The following is a 26,001-nucleotide window of genomic DNA, read 5'->3' on the forward strand; positions in this document are numbered from 1 at the left end:
ATACAGTTAAAGATTTTTCACATTTGGAAAAGAAATCAGTAACATAAAATTAAACACATGTACTATGGCATCCTTTGATATTAAATCCCCATTTACTAATTTACCCCTTAATGAAGCTGTAAAAATTTGCACTGACCAACTTTACAAGAAGAGTAATAAAGTTAATGGTTTTCCCCAAAATGCAGTAGCTATTGGTCTGTAATCAGAGGGGTCAGAGGAACTTCTTTTCTTTGGAGTTGGGTTGATATTGGCTATTTTCAATGAATCAGGGAATGAAGAAGTACGTATGCATAGTTTGAATAATTTAGAACAGAGGCAAGTTCTAGGGAACAATTTTTGAAAACAATTGGAAGAATTTCATCTGAGCTTGGAGCTTTGTTGGTTGGTAAACTGTCTAGGATGGATTTCATGTATCTTGTCTGTATTTCAAACGCAACCATTTCGGGAGAATCAAGTTCTAGTACTGGGACGTTCTGGCTGACTTCCTCCAAGGTAGAATTTCTGGCAAATGTATTGCTAGAGATATTCGCTTTCCCACGCGGGTCATTTGTAATGTTGCCATCTGAAGATTTTAGTGGGAGAGTGGATGATGACTTGTTAAAATTATTATTGAAAGAACTGGGAGCTGAGTAGAATATTCTATTGTCATTAGGGTTTTTAAGTAGTTTTGATTTTGAAGAAACTTTGATTTAGCAAGATCTATTACAGCTTTTGCATGGTGTCTAGGAATTTTAAATTGACTGTGTGATTCAGATGTGTGTGTGTGTGTGTGTGTGTGTGTGTGTGTGTGTGTGTGTGTGTGTGTGTGTGTGTGTGTGTGTGTGTGTGTGTGTGTTTTAAGAGATATATGTTAATGACTTTTGGGCCGTTGTTCAGGTACAGTTATCATCGAAACATTTGGAGAGTTCGATCTTTCAGTGAACTGTTGGTATGAATAAATCCATACCAGTACCAGCTAGTATTAAGTCATTACTGTAGGACTGTGTAGAACTGACGTCACTAGAGAAGAAAGATTCCCTTGGAATGTCAGTAATATATATATATATATATATATATATATATATATATATATATATATATATATATATATATATATATATATATATATATATATACTAGTCTTATTATAGCTAGGACACTAATCCCTCTCAAATTAGGCCCTTCTACTGTAACATGACACACGTAGCCCAGCGTTCATTCCGATGTCTAAAAACATTTTCCAAAGTCTGTTTTTGGAATCTCCTGCAGATGCTTCGTCGCATTCGTCATGATCTCTTCTCTCGTCTCAAATTAGGAACCCTTCAGCGGAGTTCAGAGCTTGGAGAGTAACCAAAAGTTGCAGGGAGCCATGTCTGGTGAGTAGCGAGCCTACTTGTCCTACAGGATGTTGTGCTTGATCAAAAATTCCTAAATCAGTTGAGAAAAAGGGACATGGGCGTTGTCATGGTGCAGCTTCCAACTTGCCGCTTTCCAAAGGTCTAGTTTCCTCCCCCGAACTGTGTCATGAAGACGATGGTTAATATAGATGTGGTAATATTTGTTGAAAGTCCGAACATCTGGTGTTCGTTCGTGATGCACAACACCGCGGCAGTCGGGAAAAAAAAAAAAAAAAAAAACTTCAATATGCATTTCATGATACTTCAGACCTGTCATGCTTTTTTTTTTTTTTTTTTTTCCCAAGGCGACACTGTATGCATCCAGTGGGACGACTGTGCTCTGGTTTTTGGGTCGTGCCCGTACACCCAAGTCTCATCTCCAGTGATAACAGTCTTCAGAAAGTCTGGATCGGGATTTGTACACTCCATGTCTTAAGCAACATTCATCCAAGAGAGATCATGATGAATGCGAAGAACCATCTGCAGGAGGTACTGAAAACCTACTTTGAAAAATGTTTCAGGCAGTGGAAAGAAAGCTGGGTTACCTGTGTCAAGTCAGAAGGGGCCTACTTTGAGAAGGATTAGTGTCCTATCTCAACAGGTTAGCTATTTAGCCTATTACCAGACTCCCCTCGGAGGGGCTCACAAACTCGGTTTGCTTGTTTGTCTGTCTGTCTGTCTATATGTATATGTACGTATGTTAACAAGTTTACGCGAAACCGGTGCGATTTTGACTAAAATTACAGGGATGATGGGCTATGCCCTTTAATCTATCTATCTATCTATCTATCTTTTGCCAGACGCCATAACCCCGTAAAGAGTGGCCATTTGCCTTCGAGTTATTTGTTTTACGGAGAGGGGCACTAACCCTCCACCGACCCACTTGCCCTCTAATCATCTGATTAAATTTTGGGCCAAACTGGGCCAAGGCCCAGGCTGCAGGGCAAAAAAAAAAAAAAAAAGAAGAAGAAGGAGAAAGAGAAAAAAATGGGGACGGGTAAAACTCGTTTTTCCCCCGTAACTCCTTTAAAAGTCATCATATTGACATGAAACCAAAGCCTACAGGTGCATCTTTCAAATCTGCATCCTATAACATGCCTCATTACATAAGGGGGACCAGCCCTCAGTTAGCAGTAGAGGGTCAGTGTCAGGTGGGTCGGGCGTAAAATTTGAAATGGGCATATAATCGTCAGTTTTCACCCGATTTACTCGAAAGTTGATATGTGACATCTTGGACAAGATATCCCGTTGTGTTTAAAAGTAAGCACTAAAATGACTGCCGAGGACCGGTTTGATGTGCCTTGGCACCGCGTCCTGTTATTTTTTTAAAGCCTAAGGTCGGATACATTCTGAACAGACCTCACACATATGTATAGCTATATCTGTGCTATACACACACACACACACACATAAATACATCCCCACTGGGGAAGGGGGGATAGAATACTTCCCCAGTATTCCCCGCTTGTCGCTTGTCGTAAGAGGTGACTAAAAGGGACACTTTTATCTACATTCTTTTTGCTTTCTTTCTTTCCCTTGTACTTTGTCTGTCCAAACCCTCTGCATTTTACTTTCATTTAGTTAATTTCCTCTCTCCACTGTCTGGTTCCTGCGAGCCACTGGCATTGGCTCCAGGGTAAAATATTTTTCTGCCTAAGAAATCTTGATGAACTCTTGTTACGAAGCAATGACCCTCAGTCCCGTGCAGCCCTTAAGTGGGCAGGGGGTGCTAAGAATCCCACGGTGTAGAAATAAGTTTATACATCCAAAAAGAACCTTAAGAATAGGAAACTGGAATGTTCGAACTCTCAATCAGGCTGGTAAAATGGAAGAACTTATTTCAGTGTTCAAGGAATACAAGATGGATATTTGTGCTCTTACAGAAACGAGGTTTCTTGGAGTTGATAAAATGAATTGGAAGATGGTATTACTATGCTGGTTTCTGGTAGGAGTGATGGAAATCAATACCAAGGAGTAGGCTTACTGCTGAGTAGAGATGTTTGTAAGGCAGTATGTGAGTTTGAACCAATTAATGAGCGCATGCTTTATGCTCGTTTAAAATCTGACCATGGTAATATCAGTATGGTTGTAGGGTACGCTCCGGCAAATGAGGCTGCTGATGAAATGAAGGATGACTTTTATGAGAAGCTGCAGGATGTAGTGAATTGAGTGGCAAGAAATGATGTGTTAGTTTGCATTGGTGATTTTAATGCGATTGTTGGCAGTAGTAGGGATGGCCTTGAAGATTGTATGGGTATGGAGGGTGTTGGTATAAGAAACGAAAATGGTGTGCGATTTGGAAGCTTTTGTTTGGCAAATGACCTTATAATTGGTGGAACTATCTTTGAGCATAGAAAAATACATAAGACTACTTGGATTTCACCCTGTGGTAAATATTGTAACCAGATTGACCACATTGCAATTAGCAGAAGGCATAGGAGTTATTTGCAAGATGTCTGCGTAAGGAGGGGGGCAGATATATGTAGTGATCATCAACTTGTTGTGTCAAAGATTAAAATAAAACTTAAGAGAAACGTTAATGGTAATTGTGCAGGAGGTAATAATTATGATTTTGATGAGCTGAGGAATGATGAGAACACGAAGGAAAAGTTTCAGTGCGAATGTAGGAACAGGTTTCTAGTCCTACAGACTTTGATGGAATCTGAAGACAATGATATTAATCAAATGTGGAGAGAGGTAAAAGAGGTTTTGCATGAGAGTGCTAAGGTTACTGTTAAGAAAAAGGGAAAGGCGAAAAGGAAAAAGTGGATGTCAGATGAAACATGGAATGCAATTCAGAAAAGGAAAGAGGCGAAGTTAAGAAGTGAAGAACAACATGTTGATGGTCAGGTAGTTGAAGTACGTAGAGCAAAGTACTGGAGTTTACTTTCTGAAGTAAAAAGACTCGTTAGACGTGATAAGAGGAGGCAATATGATGAAAAGACAACAGAGACTGAAATTAAATTAAGTAAAAATGACGGTCAGAGCTCAATAGCAGCGTATCAGGCCATAAAGGAGTTAACTGGGACTGAAAAGAGAAGGAAGGAAATACCTGTACGAGATAGAAATGGTGATTTGATGACTAAAGATTTGAATATAAAGAGGGGCTGGAAAGAGCACACTGAATCTGTTCTAAATAGACCAATCCCAGCTGAAGAGGACATTTTGCCAGCCGAGAGAGATTTGCAGATAGAAACAGGGGATATAACCTTGGAAGAGGTAGCAAAATCTATCAAGGAGGTAAAGAATTTTAAGGCCCCAGGTGAGGATGGAATATTTCCTGAAATGCTTAAGATGGAAAATGACGAGTTGATGAATGCGCTTTTGAAACTTTTTAATGTGGTTTGGGATAATGGTGGAATTCCAGAAGAGTGGAAAAATGGAGTGATTATAAATATACCAAAAAAGGGAGATTTAAGTTTGTGTAGCAATTGGATGGGGATAACTTTGACACCTGTAGTTTCAAGTCTTTTCCAAAATCTTGTTAAACAGAATAGAGCCAGTAACTGACAATATTTTAAGAGAAGAACAAGCGGGATTTAGAAAGGGTCGAGGTTGTAATGATCAGATTTTTATTGTAAGGCATCTATGCAGCTAATGAGATGAAAAAGCCACTTAGTATGTGTTTTGTGGATTTTGAAAAGGCGTTTGATAGTGTTTCACGTGGAGCTATGTTTAGAATTATGAGATTCTATGATACCAGAAAAGTTTGTAAATATTATTAGAAGCCTGCATGAAGGTACTTTTTATAAGGTAATGGTGGGTGGTTCTTTGAGTGATCCATTTCAAGTTAGGTCAGGAGTGATTCAAGGAGGAGTTCTTTCGCCATTGCTGTTTGTTTTGGTTATGGATTATGTTATGAGAAAGGTTGTAAGGAGAACAGGTGCAGGAAATAACTGGAAACAAAATAAGAAGGTGATGGATTTGGACTATGCTGATGATATTGTACTGATTTGCGGAAGTATTTACGAGATGCAGAGGGTGATTGATTGTCTGGTGGAGGAAGGAGAAAAAGTGGGATTGGTAATAAATTGTGGAAAGACTGAAATTATTAATATGAATGTGGAGAACCAAATCGATTGTGTAATTGGGAATAATGTGGTGAAGAATGTAGGAAACCTTAAATATCTGGGAACGATTGTATCATCTAATGGATCATTAAACAATGAAACTGAGGAGAGGATTAGACAGGCTTGGCGAGCTGTTGGAGTGTTGAAATCTGTTTGGAATAATAATATGCTTTCGGTACATACTAAAGTTAAAATTTACCCGTCCATGGTTAGACCAATATATATATATATATATATATATATATATATATATATATATATATATATATATATATATATATATATATATATACCAAGGCTGCTTCCCCCAAGGAAAGGGAGGTAGCCGAGACAGGACGACACACTCCCCACATGCTCATCCATTCAAACACATTCATTCGCATCTTACCCCCAAAGGGGAGAAGGGACAGATCCTCACTGCACCACACCGCACAAGGGTCAACTGCACAGTGCAATCAGTGACATCCGCAGCAGGGCCGGACAGCAGAGCTGGTTTACCCCTGTCACATCATAATAGACCCAGCCCCTTACCCGCACCTGACCTGACTAGGTGATCAGACCAAATGCGGGAGAATATCTCCTCAGGGCATCGTCATCATTTATTAATTCACAATTTCTCTCCATTTACTTCTGTCACGCACAGCCACTCTTCCTTGCTCAAGAGACATCCCCCTTACATCCAGGGCTCTCTTCACACTGTCCATCCATCCTATTCGTGGTCTCCCTCTCAGCCTTACAGCTTGTCACGAATCAAATTCGCGACATTTTCCTTTTGTGAGAAACCACAAACTATTAGTGGAAAACTCACTGTGTATCGTTCAGTTAACCGTTTCTCTCTCCATTTCGATGGTGTACTTTTTTCAAAACATTCGTCACTGTTTCAAAAGTGACAGTTCTAATGCATGTCATTAAGTGCTCTATTGAGCGATATTATTGTTTCTTTATTGTTCGCACCTGCTTGCCTCAACCAGTGGCCACGCCTTCTTCCGCTGGCCTGTGCATTACCCATACATCGTATTTGAGTCAAATACATCGTATTTGTTGCGAAGGAGTGTGGTTCTGTGCTCCAGTAGTGAGAGTGAGAGAGGTCTTCTAGCACCCAGACTCCACTAGACTACAGTTCTCCAGGCTCCCACCCTTCCTTGGTGATACGCTACATTGACCAGTATTTCCTTTTCGTATTTTTCTAGGTTTAAGAGGTTAGCTTCTGAGTGAGCGAGTCAGTGCGATCTCTTTATTTTGAATTCACTTTGAGTTGTAACGTTGAATTTGTTCCTTTGTAATCAATAAATTTAACAGTTCTTTTTCTTTGAGCTTAATGTAATGTAAACTCGTGTTTCATTTCTCCATAATTAAGCTTATTTCCCATATAGCTCCTAGCTTGCATAAACGCTTTGCTATTCATAACTGGTACTTAGGCCAGTCTTGTTGTATTAAACTTAAAATCCGTTGTGCCTTCCAGGAGTTAACGCATCCGCAAGAACCTGATATTATTAATAGTATTAATTATTTATTGTCAGGGGTGAAGTAACTTTCTCCAGAGGCTAACAGTACTAATAAACAGCAATTGTGAGTAATTGGTCTCTGCTGTGTATTGTTGAGAAAGTTTATAAATTCTCGTTCTGAGAGAATCAGCGAAGCGAACCGACATAAAGTAATTATTGCTTGATTTAGCAAGACAATTCATTGTCCCTGCTCTTCAGTAATATTGAACATTATCATTTAATAATTGCATTTATTTTAAAAACCCCGTGACAATTGGCAACCTCATTCCAGGATATTAACTCCTACCTCTAAAGCTATTCACGAGATAATACTCACTCGTTCATACTTAGGTATTTATTATTAAAGTCTATACGCACTACCTTACTGGTGATTATTGATTCATTTTTATTAATTTACATAATAGACAGTCAGTTGTTTGTTTAATTTTCTTTCTTTACCAGTTTAATTAGATAAAACTGGTCACCACTAACCTGTGCCTATATTCTTTATTTTTGATTATTCGCATCTCTCTTTGCAAAAAAAATTGCAGTCAGTACTGAGTCGCTAGTTATTTAGATTGAGTTAGCATCATGTCGACCAGCATCTATGTACAGGAAGCCAAAGATATGGGTCTTACGGACCCAACTGAAATCAAGGAGTTCGTCCTCTCTCGGTTTCATTACGAACAGCAGCGCGAGAGTGATGCTCGTGAAGAGCATCGAATTCAGCGTGAGGAACGCGAAAAGGAGCGCGAATACGAGCGAGAACAGCGTGAACACGAGTGAGAACAGCGCGAACATGAGCGAAAACAGCGCGAACTCGACTTATAACACGAGCGAAAACAGCGCAAACTCAACTTAGAATACGAGCGAGAACAGCGTGAGGAACGAGAGAGAGAACGAGAACACGAACGTGCCGAGCGAGAAGCACGCGAAAAACACGAATTTGAAATGTTGAAGCTCAAGCGAGATTCCTTGGCTTCAGACACGTCTTGTGCAGTTGGTCCAAGCTCCACGAGCGTTCTCCCTACACATGTCCTGGCTACCCCACGCATCAAGCTTCCTTCATACAAGGAAGGCGAGCGAATCGAGCCGTACATAGCTCGTTTTGAGGACATGGCAGACATGTATCAACTGGATGAGGCAGCTAAGTGGCTCCAATTTCTTAGTTTATTTGAGGGCCCTGCCCTCGATATTCTCCACAGAATTCGTGGAGACAGTCTCACGTATGAGATGATGAAAGATGCACTCATTAAGGCGTATGGTCTCACAGTAGACGACGCCTAAGTTCAGTTCATGCGAGCTCGTCTCCAAGACAAGGAGACAGCTGTTCAGTTCCTCGACCGCCTCACTGCTTATTTAAATGAGTGGATGGAGAAAGATGAAACTCCTTCCACGCGTGAGGGGATAATTGACCTTATGCTGCGTACACAGCTAGAGAGGTCATGGCCTGCTAAGCTCATAGCACAGCTTAAGATCTGCCAGGTGAAAGATGCCAGCCAAATGGTGAAAAAGGCTGACGCATATTTCACTGCATACGGGTACCAAACTCGTAAGCAAAATACCTGGAACAGCAGAAAAGATACTGCCAAGTCTGGGAAGCCGTCTCAGACTGAATCCCAGCACCAAGGCCGTTCTCAGAGTAATGGCCAAGGTCCAAGCAAACCGCAGAAGGACCAGGGGCAAAATACACAGCAACCTGCTTGGAAGCGGTACAACAAGCACCCCAACCAGCAGCAGTTCCCCAAGCAGCAGCAGCAATACAAGGACAAGCCATGTAACCCTCAGTCAGGTCAATCAGTGTATCGGAGGCAGGAGGCAAATGCAGCCTTCATTTCACGACAAGCACACGGTGGTGCCATCTCTACCAGTAAAGGTACTTCCCAACAGTTCACGAGTCCCCCTCCGACCATGAACTCTCCTCCACAGGTGGTCAATGCTCCACCTCCTCAGATGGTGAGTACGACTCCTCAGACACCTAGTTCTCAGGGCGCTACGTTTGCTGCATCGGTTGTTCCGCAGTCTCATGAATGACTGCCTGCTACCTCCTCAGACCCTTCCACCAGCAACACTGCCTTTCTTGTTCAGCCAGGGTTTGTGGGAGGTGTTTCTGTAAATGTTCTGAGGGTTAATGGTTCCTCAGGTTGCTCTGTTAAGCAGAGTTTAGTTCGGCCTGATGAGTATACAGGTCGACAGATCCAAGTTAGACTTATTAATGAATCAGTGAGATTGTTCCCTGAGGCACGTATCCAGGTGGCATTTCCATTTTTCACTGGCCTGACAGCTGCAGTTGTCATGCCAGAACCTTTATTTGACCTCATTATAGGCAACATACCTGGCGTCAAAAATAGTTGCGCCGTAGATGTTGCTACTCGGACTTCGGCTGCTGTGGTAACACGAGCGATGGCCAAGGCTCCAAATCACGTCACTCTGTTGACCGTCGCAAAACCGCAAGATCTGATTCTTAGTCAAGATGTTGTCCAAGAGCAACAGACTGACTCAACACTTGCCTCAGTGTGTAAGAAGCTGGAGGGTAAAGTGATTAAGTATTCATGGGGAGGACAAGCCAGGTTCCTTTGTAAGCGAGGACGGCTGTACCGTGAGTCACAGACACCCCAGGGTGAGGTTCGACTGCAGTTTGTTGTTCCTGCAAAGTATCGCTGAGCCGTGTTTGAATTAGGTCATTGTTCAGCGATGGGAGGTCACATGGGTCAAAAGAAGACTTCTGACCGCATCCATGCTGACTTTTTCTGGCCATGAATGGGACGGGAAATAACGAGGCTCGTACGTTCCTGCGATGTATGTCAGCGTACCACTGACCGGGGATGTGTCCGTCCTGCTCCATTGAAACCAATGCCCATAATCTCTGACATATTGTTGGCAACAATCACTGCAGGTGTCAGGGTGACAAGATCAGGAAGGTTAGAGAAGCCCCGAGACCAGTGACCAAGAAACAGGTTAAGGCATTTCTCGGCCTAGTGGGATATGGAGTTTTATCCCCAACTTTGCTCTCATTGCCCAACCGTTGTACGAGGTGCTACGGAAATATGCTCCAAACACCATTGAATGGGGAGAAGTGCAAGAGTGATCTTTTATTGCTCTTAAGAACATGTTGTGCAAGGAGTCTATCTTGCAGTTGCCTGATTCCAACAAACCTTTCATACTGTGCACTTATGCTTCACAAGATGGAGTAGGTGCCGTATTGATGCAGGAATCAGAAGGTGGAACCTTCCCAGTGGCATACCGCAGGCATAGGCTAAAACCCGCCGAGAGGAATTACAGTACTGTTGAGAAGGAACTCTTGCTGTGGTTGATGGTGTTAAAAAATATTATTATTATTTATTTGGGGCACCATTCACTCTGGAAACTGATCATATGCCACTCACTAGTCTTAGCACGACCAAGATGGCTAATGCAAGATTGACACGCTGGACACTGTATTTACAGCAGTTTAAGCTTGTTGTGAGATACATCAAGGGAAGTGATAACGTAGGTGTAGACCTGATGTCTCGCCTGCTAACTGCTGACTAACATGGGCAACTGTTATATGCTGGGTTCCATAAGATAGGCGTCCTCAGAGATTTGAGTAATCCAAGGACCAGCCTGGTTCCCAGTTAAAAGTGTAGACCTGACGTCTCACTTGTTGGCCCCACAGGGCACAGTATGTCCAGGGCCTGTACATACACGTGTCCCGTAGTTTAAGGGGGGAAGTTTGAGAACCCGCAGAGGCGACCCGAGGCTGTGTCTGCGGACACACGAGCCCGAGTTTGTGTAAGGATTCTCAGCTGCCCCGATATTGTATATACATGTGTACTCTAGGCTAAAGGGGGGAAGTTTGAGGACCCGTGTGCAGTCCGAGGCTGTGTCTGTGGACACACGAGCCCGAGTTTGCACAAGGATTCTCAGCTCCACAATATTAATATAAGTACTGTAGGTTAAGGGGGAAGTTCGAGAGAGAACCCCGCAGAGGCGACTCGAGGCTGTAATTCACCGGGTCGGTCAGGATCACTTGATGGTCGTGATCGTCAGCTTTTACCCTCCCGGAAGGGAGCTGAGAGCTCATATAGTCCGATCTAAGGGCAAGGCTGTGACCTTCACACACACACACACCCGTCCCCTTGCTCAAGGGGGACAGTAACCACCCACTTCGTCAGTGAAACTTTTCGCAACCTGAGCGAGGTGCGAACTCCCGTCCACCAGTTGGCAAGCAAGAACGTTACCACTGCACCAGCGAGCCCGAGTTTGCACAAGGATTCTCAGCTCCCCGATATTAATATAAGTACTGTAGGTTAAGGGGGAAGTTCGAGAGAGAACCCCGCAGAGGCGACTCGAGGCTGTGTCTGCGGACACATGAGCCCGAGTTTGCACAAGGATTCTCAGCTTCCCGATATTAATATAGGCACTAGGTTAAGGCAGAGGTTGAGGACCCGTGTGCAGTCCGAGGCTGTGTCTGCGGACACACGAGCCCAAGTTTGCATAACGATTCTCAACTTGCCGACACTAATCGTAAGTGTAGAGTTAAGTTTAACCAGTAAACTACACGAGTCCTCGAGACCAACGGCGTCCAGGGACTACGTTTCCTGGTTAATAATGTACCTAATAAATTAATGGCGACCTTGAATGTACGAAGCTTAGGCTGTCACTCGTATTTTTCAGCTAGAGCGTACCTTTCGTAGCATGTACTGATTGCTAGGCAGAGAGAGTAATTGTAATGTAACAAGAATTTTTGTCTCATTGACACTTTTGATGCTCCACCTTAATTGATGCTGCAGGTACAGCGATGGGTGTAGCAGTTTTGCTGTGTGGGCCAGCTGATCGTCTGCCGCACGCTGCAACCACTTCTCCTCTGCCTTCGTCGTCGCCATATTATTAATATTTACTCTGTCATTTTACACGTAGGTACAGTTACACTACAACTGTCACACCTACACCGTGTATCACATACACCACGCTACACAACAATTAGTTGTCAGTGTAAATGTAGTGAACTTTCGCTCAGTTTGACCTGAGTACAGAATTTTCACCGTCATCACGGAGTTTTTTCCCTCAAGCTTGCCTCTATTAACGTAAATACGAGGTTTTACGCTCATTGGCGATAGTGATTTTCTCCTGTAGCAGGAAAGCACACACATTACAGTGTGAATCTTGTGTGAATGAGTTAGGATGTGTACATATATATATATATATATATATATATATATATATATATATATATATATATATATATATATATATATATCCACAAATTTTTTCCCATAAGGAAAAAATTTCATTTTGTAGGGGCGTAATGTCACGAATCAAATTCGCGACATTTTCCTTTTGTGAGAAACCACAAACTATTAGTGGAAAACTCACTGTGTATCATTCAGTTAACCGTTTCTCTCTCCATTTCGATGGTGTACTTTTTTCAAAACATTCATCACTGTTTCAAAAGTGACCGTTCTAATGCACATCATTAAGTGCTCTACAGAGCGATATTATTGTTTCTTTATTGTGCGCACCTGCTTGCCTCAACCAGTGGCCACGCCTTCTTCCGCTGGCCTGTGCATTACCCATACATCGTATTTGAGTCAGTCTTTTGTCTGTTGCGACGGAGTGTGGTTCTGTGCTCCAGTAGTGAGAGTGAGAGAGGTCTTCTAGCACCCAGACTCCACGAGACTACAGTTCTCCAGGCTCCCACCCTTCCTTGGTGATACGCTACATTGACCAGTATTTCCTTTTCGTATTTTTCTAGGTTTAAGAGGTTAGCTTCTGAGTGAGCGAGTCAGTGCGATCTCTTTATTTTGAATTCTCTTTGAGTTGTAACATTGAATTTGTTCCTTTGTAATCAATAAATTTAACAGTTCTTTTTCTTTGAGCTTAACCCGCCCCGTCCCGGCAACTTTTCGACCACTGGTACCCCCCAATCCCGGGCAATTTTCGACCTTTTTTTTTTTTGCTTAAACTTTCGCTTTTGGTCAGAAACAATGGCCGGTGGCAAAGAAAGTGGTCCCTGGGGTCCCTAATTAGCTTAACCAGGTATGCGATGGTCCCACCTGGCCCCGTGTTCTCCCTATGCGGTGTGAGCATCAAACGTTTTCTATGGTATTATAAGTTTGGGAAACCAATGAAAGTAAGTAGAAATGAATTTATTACAAACATAAAAACATGTGATAAAAGAGTATATTGGATTTTATACAAAAATAGAGCAGAAATAACCATTGTACCATCGTGAGAAACGAGCAAAATCGGCCAACTTGGTTCCCATGAATCGCTAACATTCTAAAATCATGATACATATATTTTTTTTTACTTACATAATACTTCTACAATAACATTATACCATTTTACATTATATTGAACTGTTTTTACGTATTCACAGGCCTTTTGATAACATTTAGCGTAATGTTAGCGCTAATTTACGTAGTGAGTGAACTCGCTGTGACTGATGTTTCAACTCGTATTGTGCTTTTTCTACTAACATAATACCTTTCTAATATTATTATACACTTTTCAACTTTATAGAACTGTTTTGAGATTATTTCAGGCCTTACGTAAATATATAGCGTAATAATAGCGCATAGTAACACACACGGTGAAGTCGCTATGACAACTAATTCAACTTACAACCTATTTTTTTACTTATATAATTATTCTACACTAACATTGCACATGTAAACACTTGATATAATTGATATTACATCATTTCTGAACGTACGATGGAACTTAGCGTCATATTTGCGCGTACTTACACAGGGAGTGTTATCGCGATATCATTTGTTTCATCTTACACAAGTAATCAACTTATAAAATACCTTACTACTAACATTACAACATCATCCACTGTATATAATTCCTATCACATACTTACTGACCAGAATGTGGGTGTAATCGTGACATCAATTATGACAACTTACAGTAATGTTCAACTTATACGTTTTATTCATGCTAACATTACACCCGTTTCCACTTTATTTCCTTGCTATCACATATTTACTGACCAGATTTACACAGTGGGTGTAGTTTTGATAACAATTCTTTCCACTTACACTAATTCTCATCTTATACATTACTTTTCTGAAAAAATAACACCCGTTTCAACTTTATATTTGACTTAGCACCTACTGACTGGCCTTACCATTACCATGAGCGTCATTTCGCCTTCCCACACAGTTTCAGAAGTGTACGAGATTATGGTATTCCTTGAAACAAGTCTGAAGGCACAACGCAACATTGCACTCGACACACTCGTATCTTGTGTCTTTTCTCTGCGTTGATGGTCTGACTGTCGAGTGCTTACATACATGGCAGCGACGCTGGGGTTTACGACGGTTTGGTTCGGAAGGAATTGCGCTGGGGTAGTGGCGGGCTGCAAGACGTAGGGGAGTCTGAGCAGCACGGGGGGCGCGGGGGCGGTGTGTGGGTCTGTCCTGGGCATGCTTGGCGATTATTTCACGTGCCAGCTCCCTCACAAACCCCTCAAAGGTCTCGGATACTCCGGTGGTCATTGCGTGCAGGTAGTGGGCGTTCAGGACCGTGATGTCGAGCAAGTGGAAAAAGAGTTTCTTGTACCACTTCATCGTTGTCCTGGCACAGTCAACACTTGAAATCATCGAGTCTGACTGATCCACTTGCCTCATGTTCAGATTATAGGCAAGTACAGACTCTGGTTTCCATACGTTGCGCCTCCTCTCGCTACGGTGATCCACGGAGTCTGTGCGGTGCATCAGGGGGCTGTGAACAGTTGATAGGAGGCAAACTTCCCTGTTGTGGTTCCACAGGGTTGCAAGGATGTTATTGGCCTGGAAGAAAACCACCTCATTCTTGTCAAGTTTCCTCCCTATCTTGACCATATGGCGACGGTTTCTCTTGACTGTACCACAGACTCCGGTGTCGTGTTGGTGGAGGAACCTAGCGAGAAGAGGGCTAGTGTACCAGTTGTCCAGGTACAAAACATGACCACGATGAAGGTACTCTTCTATCATTGTCTTCACCACGGCCCCAGAGAGTCCTATACTCCGATCTTCTATTATATCTGTTCTGTGCGCCCGTGTACAAGACTATGTCTTGCACATAACCAGTCTTACAGTCACACATAACAAAGATCTTGAACCCGAAACGGTGTCTCTTGCTGGGTATATACTGCCTAAAGGAAATATTGCCTCTCCACAATACAAGACTCTCGTCTATGACGAGGTCTCTGTAGGGATAAAATGAGGAGCGGAACATTTCCCGTAAATGATCAAATACCAGCCTAATTCTCCTCATTTTATCGGTGTTATTTGCATTGGCTGGATCATCTGCATCAAAAAAGTGGAGGCGGCCGAGAATAAACTGAAATCTATTACGACCCATCACCTTTCCAAAGAAAGGTGTTAGGATGATTGGGTCCGTTGTCCAATAGGCAGGAATTTGATTTTTCTTCACCACACCCATCAAGATTACCAGGGCCAAAAATAGGAACATCTCTGATATAGTCACGGGAAAGTCATACTGTTCTGCATGCTTGCTTGTGGTTCCTAGGCGTTCACTTTCAAGGCGCTGGGATTGTGAAAATATATTCGTCTGTTCTACTATGCGCCCAACAAACGCCTCATCAAAAAACAAATTGAAAAAATCTAAACGTGACGACCCAGCATTTACACCTGGAGCCGTGCAACCTGACCGCCACTCCTCAGTGAACTGGTGAATGATGGGAGTAAAATTACTCCCATCCTCCCAGTTCCACGTGACACCACCGTCTCTAGCCACGTCACCATCGTCCCCTTCGTCAGGGTAGGGAGGTGAGGGTGGTGGGGGAGGTTGGGGAGGTGGAGAGCGGCGCCTCTCATCACTCGCACTTCTCTTCCCTCTCCCTTTTCCTTTACCCTTTCCCTTCCCTTTCTTTCCTTTCCCCACATCCTGGGGCTGTGGGGAGGAAGTTTGGGCATATTCAGGGGCGAAAGAAGTGCTGGGGAGTGACTCAACCTCCTCTCCCCTAGGCCTACGAGCACCACGTGCTCGTGCTGCCTCCCTCCCACCAATGGCCCCTTCACCCCACACTACCCCCACACCACTCTCACTTTCACCCCGCGCTGCCGCCACAACACTTTCCCTTTCTCCCAGCAATCCCACCACACCACTTGCTACTTCCCCAGACAAAGTACTTGAACCATACCTTAGGTGTCGTCTCGCCCCACCTTCTGATCCACGTGGTGATATTTTTTCCTTTCCCAACCACTCGGCGATATCACGTCCTAGCCCTCCGTCATCCTCATCGTCCTCATCCTCGTCCTGATCAGAATCGTGATGGAGAGATAGCTGTGCACGTGGTTGGGGAGCAGCCTGGCCTTCCCTTGCCTTACGGTATGTCACATACCGCGTTTTTCGGGGCGAAGGGACCTCCTCATCACTGCTACTTATTTCTTCCTCTGGCTGGACGTAATCGCGATCCACCACATCATCATCGAGTGGAGAATCACTGTCTCCAGTGAAGGCTTCCAGGACGGATGCAATTTGCTCATCTGAGAGACCTTTCCGCGCCATGTCTGACCTGGGTCACTGCTGGCAGGTGAGTGACCGAGACAAGGGCGAGCGCGGGTCACGCGGGGTCTAGGACGCTGCCCGCCTGGCGGCAGGTAGGGGAGGCTTGAGTACCCGGGCGAAACGAAAATCTCCCGCGAATTTTGAAATTTGTGGAAATTATGAACCTTGCAATTGCAGGACGTTGAAGTACGTCCTCGGGACTGGCTGTGACAAAACGTGAGGACGTGGAAGTACGTCCTCGGGACGGCGCGGGTTGTAATGTAAACTCGTGTTTCATTTCTCCATAATTAAGCTTATTTCCCTTATAGCTCCTAGCTTGCATAAACGCTTTGCTGTTCATAACTGGTACTTAGGCCAGTCTTGTTGTATTAAGCTTAAAATCTGTTGTGCCTTCTAGGAGTTAACGCATCCGCAAGAACCTGATATTATTAATAGTATTAGTTATTTATTGTCAGGGGTGAAGTAACTTTCTCCAGAGGCTAACAGTACTAATAAACAGCAATTGTGAGTAATTGGTCTCTGCTGTGTGCTGTTGAGAAGGTTTATAAATTCTCGTTCTGAGAGAATCGGCGAAACGAGCCGAGATAAAGTAATCATTGCTTGATTTAGCAAGACAATTCATTGTCCCTGCTCTTCAGTAATATTGAACATTTTCATTTAATAATTGCATTATTTTAAAAACCCCATTACACAGCTCTCACATCAGATCTAGTTACCTTTTTCACCAATCGCTCATTATCCATTCTCTCCATATGCCCAAACCATCGCAATACCCTCTGCTCAACTCCATCAGCCTTCTCCCGAACAACTCCAGTTCTCCTTCGCACTTCATCATTTCGCACTCAATCCATACGCGTCACTCCACACATACTCCTCAGACACCTCATCTCCATTACATTCAAACTCTTCCTTTCTGCTACACCCATATTCCATGTTTCAGCCCCATTTAACGCATTCAGTACCACAACACCCTCATACAGCCTTCTCTTTACATCCATTCTAAGCGAACGACATCTAAGCACCATTTTCATTCCTCCCAGCACCTTTCCCACTTCATTCAATCTAAACTTAATTTCTGCATCTATTCTTTCATCCACAGCAACATGTGACCCTAAATATTTAAAACACTCTACCCCCTCAAGCAACTCACCATTCAAAACTATATTCATCCCCCTGCCAACTACCAACCTAGTACACTTCATCACTGTACTCTTATTCTCATTTACTCTCAATTTCCTCCTTTCACACACCCTTCCAAACTCCTCTACCAACTGTCTCAATCTCTCCTCTTAATCAGCCACCAGTGCAGTATCATCTGCAAACAGCAGCAGCTTCAGATTCCACTCTCCACCATCAACATTCACCAGACTCAGACCTCCACCTAAAACTCTTGCATTCACCTTCCTTACAACACCATCATATATAAATATTAAACAACGTAGGCGTCATCGCACATCCCTGTCGCAGCCCCACTCTCACAGGAAACCAATCACTCACAGCATTTCCCACTCTTACACACGCTCTACTATTTACAAAAAAAGTCTTCACCCCTTTTAGTAATCTACCATCAAATCCATACAATCTTAAAACAGTCCACAAAGCCTCCCTATCAATTCTATCATACGCTTTCTCTAAATCCATAAATGCCCAAAACAACATCCTTGTCTTTCTCCAAATACTTTTCACACACTTGTCTCACAGCACACACCTGATCCACGCATCCTCTCCCTCTCCTAAAGCCACACTGCTCATCACCAATCACTCCCTCTGTACCCTCTCTAACTCTCATAATTAACACTCTACCATTCACCTTGCCTACAACACTCAAGGGAATTATACCCCTAAAGCTAGTACATTCATACTTATCACCCTTGCCTTTATACAATGGGACCACATAAGCACTTGCCCAGCCAATTGGCACCATACCTTTCACAAAGCACACATTCAACAATCTTTCTAACCAGTCAACAATAGTCACTCCACCACTCTTCAAGCATTCCACTGCACACCCATCCATACCTGCAGCTTTACCTGTTTTCATCTCTTTTACTGCCTTCTCCACTTCCTCCTTCGTGATCAAAGAATCATTCAACTCTCCCAACACATTTATTCCTTGCACCCTTCCATCTGCCACAATCTCAGCCACCCTTTCCTCCTCTACATTTAACAATCTTTCAAAATACTCTGCCCATCTCTTCCTTACTGCATCCATCTCAATTAACATCCTTCCATCCTCTGCTTTTACTCGCTCTTCCTTCCCAGATTCTCCCTTTAGCACCCTTTTCACCTCCTTCCAGAACATTTTCTTATTCTGTTGAAAATTCTCAGTCAGCCGCCTACCCCACCTCTCATCTGCTGCCACTTTAGCATCACGCACAGCCCTTCTCGCCCTATTCCTCTTTTCCTGATACCTCTCATATGACACCACATCCTTCCTCTGCAGCCACACTTCATATGCACGTCTCTTATCAGCCACAGCCATACTTACTTCCTCGCACCACCATTCACTTCCTTTTCTTATACCACCACCCACACATCTCACACCACACACCTCTTCTGCATGCCCCACCACAGCACTCTTAGACAACTGCCATTCCTCCTCCACACTGCCATTTTCCTGATCTTTCACTGCGTTCCACTCATCTTTCAATTTCTCCTGATACTCTATCATTTTCTCTCTTTTATCCAACTCACTCACTTTCAAAACCTCCCTGCCACACCTAACCCTCCTAGCTCTTGCCCATCTCTTACCTACTCTTAACTTTCCCTCCATCAGGTAGTGCTCAGACATACCTCCACCCTCCCCTCTCAGAACTCTCACATCCAACAATCTTCCTATTACATTCCTGGACACAACCACATAGTCCATCAAAGCCCTATCAACAACCCTTCCACCCTCCTGTCTCACCCATGTATACTTATAAATATCTTTCTTCTCAAACAGCGTATTTCCAATCGCCATCTCTCGTTCAACGCACATCCCTATCATTCGTTCCCCATTTTCATGTTTTCCAGGCACACCTTGCATACCAACTACACCTTCAAATGCTACATTTCCCACTCTAGCATTCAGATCTCCCATCATTACCACATTTACATTCGCTCCAAAACTCTGCAGACACTCATCAACATCATTCCAGAAAGACTCCCTCTCTTCCTCATCTCTTTTTCACTTCCAGGCCCATATCCACTCACAAATACCCACAACTCACGTTCAAATTTCGCTTTCACCCACATCAGTCTCGATGACACCTCCTTCCATTCAGTCACACACTGCTGTAATTCCGGACTCACTAACAAGGCCACACCTTGTTTTGCCCTTCCTTTATCAACACCAGACAATCTTCCATTAACACTTCCAAACATAGACTCACCCTTCCCTTTCATCTTCGTTTCACTCAAAGCTAACACATCCAACTTTCTTCTTACAAACATTCTCCCAATCTCCTCCCTTTTAGCCTCAATCATACTACATCCACGCACATTCACAGACCCAATCTTCAGGGTACGGGGATAACTCCATCCCCCATCCCTTTCTCTGGCCTGTCTTCTTTTAGGAACTAAAAAAACAGAGGAGGGGGTCCCTAGTCCCCTCACCCCGCCCCTTTTAGTCGCCTTTTACGACACGCAGGGAATACGGTGGCAGTATTCTTCCTGACACACACACACACACACACACACACACACACACACACACACACACATTATAAATATATATATATATATATATATATATATATATATATATATATATATATATATATATATATATATATATATACATCATCATCATCATCATCATCATCATCATCAGTCATTACAAGTCCATTGCTGAACAAAGGCCTCCCCCAACCTCTTCCACGAATTCCTTGACTGAGCCTATCTTTGCCACGTTTTCCCCGCAAATTTCTCTATCTCATCTCTCCACCTCCTGTCTGGCCTTTTTCTTCTACTCTTACCATCTCTTGATGTCCAGTCAGTCAACCTCTTGCTCCATCGGTTATCCCTTATTCTTGCTATATGGCCTGCCCACCTCCATTTCTGTTCTTTTATAACTTCTATAATATCTTTGACTTTAGTCTGCTCTCTCACCCAAGTTGATCTTTTCCTGTTTCTTAAAGATATTCCCAACACTGACCTTTCCATTGCTCTCTGAGAACGAATTAATTTATTTTACATCGATTTTGTCAGTTTCCAAGTCTCACAACCATATGTCATAGCTGGAATTATACATTCGCTATATTCTTTGTTTCATACAACTGGCAAGCTACTTTTCATAATGTCCCTATGTTTACCGAAAGCTTTCCATCCAATTGTGATGCGTCTTTTTATTTCGCTATCATGATCTTTCGTTAATTTTAGTATTTGTCCCAGGTAATTGTATTCCTCGACTTCTTCAAGAATTTCTCCACTTATTCTGATGACGCTCTTTGGTGTTTGAGGATTAAACATTACTTTAGTTTTACTCCAGTTCATCTTTAGACCTACTTTGAGATTTTTTCTGTTCAGGTCATTTAGCATTTCTTGCAATGTCTCTGCTGTTTCTGACATTAGGACAATGTCATCCGCAAATCTTAAATGGTTTAGCTTTTCTCAATCTATGTTCACTCCTTTGTTTTCCCAGTCTAGCCTTCTGAAAATACTTGCAGGACCCCACTGCTACCTGGCGCGTCCCCGGGTGGCGGATAGGGGAAGGCCTTGTAGATATACAAGGTACTGTCTTAGATGGTGCAGACCATGGGACCCCCTGTTGATATATAGGGCTCCACCGAATATAATGAATAAGGAGGGAGAAAAACTACATTTCACCAGAAACTATGTGGCAGGGAGGTGAGATTATTTGCCACAATCCTCCCAGTTAAACATGAGTTCTATTGTGTTCAGGGCGTTCCTGTTGGATCATCGTCTAGTAAAGGTCCAACCGCCTTGCCTCCTGTGCTTACGGGCAGTGTGCCACAGGAAGTGAGTAGGCACTGTATAGGCAAGTTAGAGACTTGGATATTAAACACTCTTAAATCCATGAAGATCTATGCATACAATGTAAGAAGCCTCGCTGAAGATTACAAACTATATAAGTTAATGGCTCAACTGTAAAACATTAGTTGGGATATTGTAGGTTTGAGTGAGGCACACAGAAAAGAAGAAATAGTAATTCAGCTCGATGACAGTGGCCACCTATTTTACTACAGAGGAAGGGAAAATAAAAGAGTTAGTGGTGTAGGATTTCTAATTAACAGAAATCTTGCAGATAACATTGTTAAATTCAGCAGTGTATCTGACAGACCAACAGTGATTGTAATCAGACTGCAAAAAATATACCCTGAAAGTAATACAAGTATATGCACCAACTTCTCAGAGCTCATATGAAGAAATTGAAACATTCTATGAAGACATCACCCAGATTATGGAAGAGGAAAAGACCACCTATACTATACTCATGGGAGACTTCAATGCAAAAGTTGGAAAAAAAAAAAAATGGAGAAGCATGTATGGGAAAATTTGGAGAGGGAGAAAGGAACGAAAGAGGAGAAATGCTGGTAAACTTTGCAGAAAAGTTTAACAGAAGAATAATGAACACATTCTTTCACAAAAGAACAGGGAGAAAGTGGACCTGGAGAAGCCCAAATGGAGAAACAAAGAACGAAATTGACTTCATTATAGCAGATAAGAATAACACGATCACAAATGTCACAGTTATTAACAAAGTAAATATCGGTAGTGACCATAGAATGGTGGGTTGCACAGCAAGATTCAATTTCAGAAGTGAAAGAAAGATGATTAAACATAAAAAGATATACCCAATAAAAGTAAACGAAAACAAAGTCGCCTTTCAGTTGGAAATAAGGAACAGATTTCAAGCTCTCAGTAATGCTGAATGTGACATTGATGTGCTGAATGATAGACTAACAAAAGTGCTAAAAGAATCAGCGGAGGTAGTAGGAAAACCTAACACAATTAAAGCCAAGAAGTACTCAGAAAAGACACTCGAGCTTATGAAAAAAAGAAAGGAAATGAAAGTGAAAACAAAGAAAGATGAAATAGAACGAGCGGAATTAAATAAGCTTATCAACAAAAGGCAAAGAGAAGAGAAAAGAAAGAGAAACATGGATCAAATCAAAGAAACCATCAAAAAAGGAAAAAGTCTGAAACGGTCCGAAGTAAAATGGCACTAGGAAAGCAACAAATTACATTACTAAAAGACAAAAACGGTGAAGTCATTAAATGCAGAGATAAGATGTTGAAAAGAGTTGAAGAATTTTACAAAGAACTGTATGCATCAAAGTCCGTAGTACCAATAGCTAACTTTTCAGTTGACACAAGTGAAATGCCTGAGATAACACCAGACGAAGTAAGTAATTATCTTTAAAATATGAAAAGAGGGAAGGCTCCGGGAGAAGATGGAATAGTTGCAGATTTACTGTTGGATGCAGGAGCAGAAGTACAGAACAGGCTTGCTCACTTATTTACTCATTGTATAAAAAGGAAGAAAATTCCCAAAACATGGTGTAATGCAATAGTTATTTTACTTTACAAAAAAGGTGACTCAAAAGACCTTAGTAACTATCGACCCATTAGTTTGCTATTAGTCATTTACAAACTCTTCACTAAAGTCTTTACAAACAGAATAACTACAAATTTGGAGGAAAACCAACCTCGTGAACAGGCAGGATTCCAAAGAGGGTACTCGACTACTGATCATCTACACACAATGAATCAGCTAATTGAGAAAACTACAGAGTATAATAAACCACTGTGCTTAGGCTTTGTTGATTACGAAAAGGCTTTCGACTCAGTGGGGCACATAGCAATTATAAATTCATTGCGAGAACAAGGAGTGAATGAGAACATTGTAAAACTACTCGAAAACATATATAGAGGGAACTGCTGCAGTTAAATTACATAACGACTCTGAGAAATTTAAGACTGAGAAGGGCGTGCGTCAGGGAGATAGTTTCACCAAAGTTATTTACAGCATGATATACCCATCATCCAATCCTACGTTGCCCCATGAGAAGCGTAGGAGCCCGGGGCTAGGCAATTGGTCCTGACATTTAAGATGAGAGTGACCAGCCTCACTCATCCCCGAGTGGCATTACCTGAGCAATAAACCCCAACCACTCCTTGGATATAAACCTTCACCGGCTCAATCCGATTGGAGCACCGTAACTACTCACTAAACCACCCGGAGCCAAAATTTGGTTTTATAGTTACCACCCAGCGTAGTAAATGGTTTCCTTGTGTACAGGAAACCATTTGGCTTGTCACTCAGTGTAGAGTCACTCATAGGCAGAAGGAAGTGGAAAGAATGAAGGAAAGAAAGACAGAAGAGGGAGTGTAATGTCATCCGTAGGCAGAAGGACGAGGAAAGACTGAAGGAAAGACAGAAGAGGATGGAAGGAAAGAAGGATGGAGAGGAAAGAGAAGACACCTGAGAGCAGCACTACAGTAAATCGAGTGAGTTAAATCGAGTGAGTGGATGGTGAGCGCCCCCACCCACATGTACTGTTTATCTATCTATCTATCTATCTATCTATCTATCTATATATATATATATATATATATATATATATATATATATATATATATATATATATATATATATATACTTCATGGCCTTGAAAGTGAAAGCGGGCAAATAAAAAGGAGGGAGCCGAAAGAAAAAATATGGAAAGGCAGAAAGTAGTGAATATGTATGGACCGAACTTTCACCCTGGGGACATAATTTTTACTGTAACATTAGGTACTTCCGTAGGACTGAATTCAGTTTAGAAAATGCCTTTGGTAGTGAATGGGCTAATGAAGGTTATATGTAACACTTCCATTTCGCTGAGTCTTTGCCCAGTACAGCTCCCTGGTTGTAGTAGAAGTATACACGACACGTCATCGGATCGAAAAAGGCAATTGTGGAAGGCGTTGTGAAAGGAAAGTAAAATGCATAATACGCATAGAACTAGCCTTTTTTCAGTTCACAATTATTTGCAGATAATAACCATTCAACAAATGATCAGTAACGCAGAGGAAAACCACACTTCACTCGGAAACAGTAAGAAATTCGACTCTGAAATTGCTGGAGAAAGAACACAATTAAAGTGACAAAAATATCATAACGCAAACTCATCTCACTTTGTAGTCGCATAAAATGTATTGTACAATAATAATAATAATAATAATAATAATAATAATAGCTTCAGCGTCAAATATAGCAAAATCTGGGAGAAGAGCTAGTACCATCTATGTATATATAAAAGAGCCGCGTTTTTTTTTTTCCTTCAATCACATCCAAATCAACGACCAAAGACCCTCAGACCCATATATATTCTGAGTCAGAGCGATCCAAGGATGCTTTTATGTGGGGTCAAAATTCAGATCATTTGAGGTCACCGGTACTGTTCGCATTTTGGCCAGGGCAACGCCAGGTACCCCTTAAGCCCAATTTTTGTCATGGAGACTCAAATGACCTCCGATTCGGACATAAGCTATGTGAGATTGACCTCCGAGGTCATTTGAGCTCACCAGTCGGAGGTCACCGGTAATGGGAGCGTTCGCCAGACACCGCCAGAAATTATGTCTCGTTTTCATTTCTGCGGGCTAAGGGGGTCTTAGTTAAATTTCAGTGTTATTTTTCTAATCGATAATTACGATACTGGTTAAGCAAATAGCTTTAAAAAATGTAAATCACTCTTATTTATGCTATTCCAAGCAACGCCCATAAAATAATATATTTGTATGCTCTTTCCTAAGAAGATTAGTACAATATATGCCAAAAAGACGGTTTTTGGACTGTAAGAAGTAAAAAAAGCGTATGAATATTGACATTTGTATATAATATTACTTGCACAAAAAATGGCACATACGGTCTATCCATAGTTTCAAATTTATTAGACTCTAAAATGTTACGGAGTACCGAAGCCTAGCGCTGCCAGACGTACAAAGCAAGCATGGTGGTGGAGCAGATCAGCCAGTGAAGAGAGACGGCTGTTTCGATTTCCTCGGAAAACTTGTTTTACTGGAGGCTGTATATAAATATCGACATGCTTTCATGAAATGAATTATATTTTATTCTTACTCACAGGGAGTTTAATTTGTTAGTATAAATTATAACTAATTTCTGTTATTGGATAAAGATATACATATATATTTCTATGCATGCATAAACCATGCTGGAACTGCTCTGGAATAGTTTTTTTTTTTTTTTATAATTACTTTTGTTCATGCTACATTGACACAATACTGTTTTAAAGAGAAAAGAATATTTATGTATTTTTACAATAAGTAAGATGCATGAAAAAGGACATTAAGTTATTGCCCAACATGTGATTTTTTTTCCATCCAAAAAATTATAATATTAGTGACATCTGGCATTTTTCCGGGCTCGCGAACACTCCTATAGTAAAAAAGTGCGCATAAATACTGCGCGTTAGTCTGCGAAAGTTGAAACAGAAAGTTCCTGGACCACCTATAATCCCTCTATGCGAAAGAGGTACATGGTCTTTTTGGAGTAAAAAAAAAAAAAAAAAAAAAACAAGATTGAACGAGAACAAATAGGATTAGAGTGTTCGCCTTTTT

Source organism: Coenobita brevimanus, chromosome 8 (genome assembly GCF_032717465.1).
Source record: "Coenobita brevimanus isolate Jiangsu-jjx chromosome 8, ASM3271746v2, whole genome shotgun sequence".
Taxonomy (NCBI): Eukaryota; Metazoa; Arthropoda; class Malacostraca; order Decapoda; family Coenobitidae; genus Coenobita; species Coenobita brevimanus.